Source organism: Epinephelus fuscoguttatus, linkage group LG1, assembly GCF_011397635.1.
Source record: "Epinephelus fuscoguttatus linkage group LG1, E.fuscoguttatus.final_Chr_v1".
Classification (NCBI taxonomy): domain Eukaryota; kingdom Metazoa; phylum Chordata; class Actinopteri; order Perciformes; family Serranidae; genus Epinephelus; species Epinephelus fuscoguttatus.
Window position 1 is genome coordinate 48,612,004 of NC_064752.1, and position 7,700 is coordinate 48,619,703.

At 41.5% G+C, this 7,700-nt stretch overlaps 1 long non-coding RNA gene across 2 annotated transcripts; it reads left to right on the top strand.

Moving 5' to 3' along the window:
• Positions 1-3,171: 3,171 nt before the first annotated feature.
• On the top strand, positions 3,172-7,111 carry LOC125886116 (uncharacterized). Of its 2 annotated transcripts, XR_007448981.1 has the most exons (7): positions 3,172-4,300; positions 4,397-4,580; positions 4,711-5,259; positions 5,363-5,507; positions 6,211-6,312; positions 6,400-6,483; positions 6,574-7,111. It is a non-coding gene; the product is annotated as an uncharacterized LOC125886116 (long non-coding RNA). The 2 variants fall into 2 exon arrangements; XR_007448980.1 differs by having other exon boundaries at positions 4,397-5,259.
• Positions 7,112-7,700: the final 589 nt, after the last annotated feature.

Genomic DNA, 7,700 nt, shown 5'->3' on the forward strand with positions numbered 1-7,700 from the left:
GACCATGGGTGCAGACTAGTAATTTATTTATCTATCTCAAAAAAACAGGGGTTGCAAATCTCAGCAGGTAATAAATACGCCTCTGCACAATAATGCATCCAGGCTGTAATTATATTTCAGGAGGTCTGTGAATCAAAGGATTTTACCAGCTCATATTCTGGGTCCTTTTGGCACAACATTGTGAATTTCATTCATTTAATAATGACCTAAGCTATAACAGGGGATACATTATTTGGCAGCAGCAATCAGTTCTGTCGAAAAATGCATGCACCCCTTAACACGCTCATGAAACTTCAAATCAAAGTTTGATAGGAACACCATCATGGCTTTATCAGCACGTAGCGTACTTTATTTGATGGGCCTTGACAGTGCGAATGACTCCTTACATTAATTTTCCGCATTTTAAAACATTGTTCTTAGAGCTATCTGAAATCCCATGCTTAAAAACGTAGCCACACAAAATAGTGAAGAGTTGGCTGTAACGCCCACCAATGTAATAACTGTCCACAAACCATAAACGTAATAAAAATCTGCAGCATTTAATGTAATAAACCCACAAATATAATACATTTTCCACAAACGTAATAGCCGCTGCCTAAATTTAACACGCGATTTCCCACAAATGTAATGTAACTATTACGTTACGCAGGGATTTATTACATTTGTGGGGAAGTGAAAATCTTTATTGTAATAACTTCCCACAAATGTAATAATACAGTGAATAATGGTCGTTGTGGTTGTTTGTTTGCCTACACACCTACTACTACTGACTGTGGGTGCAAAATCCAGCTGCTGACTCTCCGCTCCGCACTAAAGTTACATTTCAGGGGGGACCAGGCAACTTACCCCTTTCAGTAAACACAGAGCAGCAGTACCACCAAACAGCTGCAATGTCTCTATGCGCGGACTGTGAGGACAGTTGCATTTATCTCATCGACGGGAAATCACATCATCTGCTATGTGACGTACATGCCCTTATTTGGATAACACATCGTGGTATTCCCCACACACGGGAAGATGTTTAAGTAGCGGGGGCTGCCAACTGAATGAATGAATGAATGAATGAATGAATGAATGAGTGACATCATTGTATTTTTTTCCCTGCTGTATGGCGCATCGCACATCGCCACTCACTAGGCTGCTGACTGGCTGCCATAAGCTACGCACAGATAAACATTAAGAAGTTCTAACAAATGCAAATTTTATTACATTTTTTCCATAAGGAGGCCAACAGTAGAATTCACCACACGACAAAAGCAGACAAGAACTACCGTAGTTTGAGCGCTGTCCTTCGTGCTGAAGATGTCCCCCAGGCTGTTACAAGCAGCAGTTATAACAAAATCACTTTAAGCGCTGCCCTTGGTGCTGAAGGTGCAAAAACAAACAAATGTCTATACTCAAAAACTCACTACCTCTGACATGACGAACCAAGACAGTGTCCATGGATAAAAAAAACATCAGCAGAAAAAAAGAAGTCCTGCAAACCAACAGCAAGTGTTGATCACCGTGGCCAAATAACGTCGCATATCTGTAACTAGAAAAGCATTTTATTATTTTATCCACTTCGCTTCAACCGATCACCAAATTTTACCATCTGTTCCTTGTCCCATTATCAACCTTTCCTGAAAATTTCATCAAAATCCGTTCAGAACTTTTTGAGTTATTTTGCAGACAAACAAACAAACAGACAAACAGACCAGCACCAGCGAAAACATAACGTCCTTGGTTGAGGTAATAAAGAAATAAAAAGAAGACAGCTGTTGGCAAGTAACGCTGTTGCTGCTGCAGCTACTATTAGGCTACTACTGTTATCCAAACTAAATTAAAGGAAGCAAAGATTGTTTAACCTATAATTCCACATTATGTTGTCTTCTTTCCACAGCTAATAAATTATTTCCTTTAAACAAATGGCTCAGAGAAATGCCGTCTAGCAAAGTTAAATATTTTCACAACCATTTTAGTTATGAAATAGCCTTACATATCATATTCAAGGTGCACGCACAGGATCTCACACACATAAAACGTGACTGGAATTAATAAACAAGCGGTAAATGCACAGTGGGGGTTATTTGTTTTTTGTAGCCTATTGGCGTGACGCACTGTGTTAATTGAGTGAATCGTCCGAGCCGGACGCGTGTTAATTTGAGTTTAATTCTAAGTTAATTACACTAAAGTTGTGGAGTTAAACTAACCATACGAGTCCTTTTCGTTTTTATACAATTTATTGCTGCATTTTGAAAGCAAAAAGAGTTAAGTTTTTTGGGGGGTTCATGTTATATCAGGGGTTTCAGCTTGGCACCGTGAACCTGTGCCTCCCGTGACCTGTAAAAGTAGCGTTGTGACATAAGCCTCAGTTTCTGTTGTTGGCGAATTGTTACAAGCTGATGAATTTGCTGGTCAAGGCTAGGCAAAACGTTAGTACAGGTGAGATGACAGACAGATGGATGGTTTATCTCTAACAAAATACTTTCTGTAGACGTGCTGCAAGAACGCATTAATGCTTAATATACATCTGCAGCCAGAGCGCATTACGCTGCAGCCAGAGCGCATTACGCTGTCAATAGGCTTTATGTGTGGGGAATACCAGGATGTGTTATCCAAATAAGGGCATGTACGTCACATATAGCAGATGGATGTGATTTCCCGTCGATGAGATAAATGCAACTGTCCTCACAGTCCGTGCCGGCACAGTGAGGGAGAAATGCACAGACTGCTTCATGTTGGAAGTGCTGTGCTCGAACTAACTGGCTGGCTACCCCCTGGTGGCGCCGGGGGATCCTTTGTGTGATAGCGGAGCAGAGCGTCAGCAGCTGGATTTTGCACCCACGGTCAGTAGTATTAGTAGGTGTATAGGCAAACAACCACAACAACCATTATTCATTATTACATTTGTGGGAAGTTAAAGATTTTTACTTCCCCACAAATGTAATAAATCCCTGCAAACGTAATAGTTATTACATTTGTGGGAAATCGCTTGTTAGGTTTGTAATAGGCAGCGGCTATTACGTTTGTGGAAAATTCATTAAATTTGCGAATTAATTACATTAAATGCTGCAGATTTTTATTATGTTTGTGGTTTATTACGTTTGTGAACAATATTACATTGGCGGGCACAGTTGGCATTAAGAAATAATGAGATTAATCAAGCAGACTATTCAGACCAATCCAGGAAACGCTACTTTACCGATTCTAATGCAACATTGATGACGCTAAACGTTAAAAAACTAGACTTCAGATCAGTGATCATCACTGATGAACCTGACAAAGAAGATTATTTTGTTTTAAACAGTACGTTTCCTTAAAAATCAAGACGGTAGCTTTCCTATCAGCTGTGCACGCGCTCCCGCGAGGTGCATGCAGTTCTCGGCAGGCATGCAGATCTCGGCATAACACCGGCCATGCTCCTAGCATAAGAAATACAGAGTTTTCACCAATTTTGGCATCGGTTTTAAAGGAAATATAAGCAAATTTATAGATAAAGTGTTCGGAGATCACAAAGATCATTCATAATTGTCAGTGACGTGACCCGCACAGCTGGAGGGCAAAACAGCGGTTCAACGACACGACCGGACACTGTACAGAGCAGCAATAAGGACTATTAATTTCCCCATCTATCAACCCACGAATACTTAGGTCATCTCACTGATCATGAACATAAGAGAACTACAAGTTTTGGGTGATTACGATCAGTATTCAGCTCTCGCCACTGTATTTCAGTCACTGAAAACAGTCCCTGTCCGGAGGATCCCTCGCCTAAAAGCCCAGATCAAAGCTTTAAAACTACAGCTGTCATTTGGGAGGTGAAGGCTAGGGATGTATACCGAGAGCCGGTATTTTTTGGTACCGGTTCCAAATTTTTCGGTGCCAGAGAACCGCTAAGATTCTGGACAAATGATATTGTTATATGTATTTTTTAAAAGCGTCTACCTAACTCTCGTGTAATTATGACACTTCCGCCGTCGACAGGTTATGACGTAGCTCCGTGTTAATCAGTAGTCAATCATGTTGGCCGTCAGAGCTAAGCGCTCGAAGGTATGGGTTCACTTTATCAAAATTAATGAATCCTCAGCTCGATGCAATATATGCCAGAAAGTAGTTGCGTCCAAGAGGGGAAACACCAGCAACATCGTGAAATACTTGCAGTCTACGCATAGTATAAAGCTGAAGGAGTGCGGCGTGTTTGACTGCCTAAACAAAGCGGCTAAAGTTAGCAGCTGGGCCAACGTTAACTCTTGCAACGCCGTGGCCTCCTCAGTGCAGGCTGACTCTGACACTGCTTCGTCATCATCATCGAGTCACGGTAAGAGTATGAATCGTTAAGTATGTAGTCATTAACTCAGGAGGATATATTATCAATTTTAGCACCGCTGATATATATGTTATGTTAATCCCGTAGGCGGTATCAACAAAGCAACAGCCATCACTGCTGGTTTGCTGATGCAGACAACCCCATTCACAATCGCCAAGCGACGTCAAATGAAGATGTCTGCAGAAAAAACCGAGGAATGCCACAGGGCCGTTACCAAGTTTATTGTGAAGGATCTACAGCCTTTCGCTACAGTCCAATCCAAGTGGTTTAGGTAGGTACTAGGCAGTAGCATAAGTTAGCCTATATTGCCAGCTGCTAGCTGTAACGTTGGTCCAAGTTTGAAGGCGCTGTTAGCTGTCATACAACTAATTTTGTATTGCTTTTTCTGTGATGATTGTCAGGGAGATGACCAGAGCCCTCAACCCAGGTTACACCCCCCCCTTCCAGGCAAGTGTTATCAGGCACCCTCCTACCACCTTGGTATGGAGTCGAGAAGAAAAATCTAATAGCTGAGCTTGTTAATGTGACAAAAGTGGCCATAACCAGTGATGGGTGGACAAGTATCACACAGGATCATTATGTCACTGTCACACTCCACTATGTGAATGAGGGCCAGCTAATGTACAAAGTACTATCAACCCAGGCAGTGTATGAGTCACAGAGTGATCCAGTTGTAGCTGAAGAGATAGGAGACGTGCTTGCAGAGTTTGGTGTTAGAGCAAAAGTCGTAGCCATGACAGTAGATAATGCAGCCAACATGGACGTTGCTGCACAAGAGCTCCAAATCAGAAAACTTGGCTGCTGTGCGCACACTCTCAACCTCAGTGCACAAAAGGTCTACACCGTCCAAACTGTCGCCAAGTGGTCTGCGAGAATCTGGGACTGTGTTGTGTGGATCAAGAGATCTTCCATTGTGAAGAACGTGGTTGAGGAGAAGCAGAGACTTCTGGGTAAGAAACTAAGCCTCATTGTTTCAGTATCATCACTCAGACAGGAGCCACAGCAGGACTACGTCTCTAAATTGATTTCCATGTGTGTTTCCATATGTTTCAGGCATGACTGTCCATACTGCTGTCCTGGATGTGAGGACCCGCTGGAACTCGCTGTATCTCATGGTGGAAAGATTTATTGAGATATACGCAGCCATACAAGCTGCCCTCTTGGACCCACGAGCCAAAAAGCTGATGAAGAGAGACAGGTAATCTAGTAGGTTGGAATTTATAATGACACTGAACTAGTATTTTCAAATTAATAAATAACTCTAGTATTAACCATAATTATTGATTGAATGATCTGAAAAGTGATTGTGCCAGAATGATGAACATTCATGATAAAACAAATGCAACTGCATGAGTGTACAATAAATACATTTTAATAAATTCATGTCAGACTTGAAAAGTTCACAGAGGACGACTACAAAAAAGCCCAGGAGTTTGTCAGCGTGATGCGAATAATGTACATGTCCACCCTGGCTGTATCAAGTGACAAACAAGCCACCTGCAGCCAGATTCTCCCTATACTCACAAAGCTTGAGAGCCACATCAAAATTGCAGAGGATGACTCTCCGTTTGTGGCCACCATTAAGGAGAAAGTCTGGGGTGATCTGTCAAAACGTTATCAGGTGCAAAACTAAAAAAAACCCCACACTATCAACCCAATTCATACATGGCTGGCTGCTCACCATAGAGACAAGATATACATCCATATTCATTCTTATGTATGATGATGATGACACTTCCAATTCTCTATACAAAATGTGCATATTTTGCATTGCACTTTATTGCTGCTCATTTGTACTTATGGTTGAATGCTAAACAGCATTTTGTTTCTCTATTACTTTTAATCTTGCAAACACAATAGTTAAATTATGTGAAACTATTGTTTGTTTTATTTGTGAATAGGATGATGATCTGATAGAGGCCACCACCATGGACCCTAGGTTCAAGGAGAAGATCAAGAAGGAAGAAGTCTTTGACCGGCTGATAGAGGTAGCAGTGAGAGAAGTAAGTAATCAAAATTTAATTTTGAGAATATGTGCAATGTACGTAACATGACACATTCATTAAGGCAATCTAATCTCCCTCTCCCAGCTGTCAGAGGATGAGGATGTGACAATGTCGATGACTGAAGCTGACTTCCAGGGAGATGGAGAAGAGGATGATGAAGAGGAGGATGTAAGTTTGACATGTTTGTCAACCTATGCTGTGTTGCAGCAAAAAGCAATAAAAAACTTAACCAAAAAAATATGGTATTCTATATTTCAGCATCCAAAACCAGTATCTGCACTGGGAGAACTCTTCGCAGAGGAAGACAGACAGCTGCAAAGGCAGCGCAGTCGACAGCAGTGCACCAACAACAATCCTTGTCCTTCACCTACCTCTGCGTCCAGGCCTCTTCAATGCCGTCTGAACGAGTGTTCTCAACCACAGGAGACACACTCTGTCCAGAGCGATCTCGGCTGCTGCCAGAGAAAGTAAATATGTTGCTTTTCCTTAACAAAAACTGTTAGGGCTAAATGCGTCAGGAGAAGTGCCTACTCTACACTGTTCTGTTTACATATATGTGTCTGTTGGGTTGAACATGTAGGTAAGGGCTTTGGTCATCTCCCTAGTTTTTTTTATTTCATCTATTACCTTCTTCTGAGAAGCATTTGTAATTGTAAGTTAAGCTTCTGTTTTGTTGAAGTTGAAGTCTGTATGGATGGTGTGCTGCCTGCTCGTTTTTATACCTTGCACTGCACATGTTGACTTGCTAAGGGCTTAAAAGGCAGGTGCTGTAAGTTGTTTAATGATGTTGCTGGTGTTACCCCCCTTGTGGTAATAAAAATCGACTGAATCATTTACCATCTTGTAATGTCTTTATGTTTTACACTAAATTACATGTTGTGGTATTGATAAGAGAATTGATAAATATCGGTACCGATAAGGAGTATCGGTATTTGTATCGGTATCGATAAAATCCTAACGATACACATCCCTAGTGAAGGCAGGGTTTCCCCCATCATTCTAACACTTGCTCAAGTCGAATGAACGGGGAATATGAAAAAAAAAACTCTGCGTATCCTCTGAATAACATCTCTAGCTATTTCGACGCCACCACAACAACAACAATAACAACAACAACAACAACAACAACAACCTCCCTCTACAAACAAATGTTGCTCATCGTTCTCTCAGCATGTGTCAGTTAGTTCACAAAAGCAAATGTATTGACTCACTGTTAACTGGTAAGTTAGTTAGTTGGCTCCTCTGACCTGCTGCTGTTGCTGCTTATAAAATGCACAGTTCGTAGTGAATCCGTCTACGTTAGGACAATATAGAAATATAAAATAAGACACCCGTACGCACACTGCTTCGGCACATAGGCTACCGAAGCGGTGTGCGTACAGGAC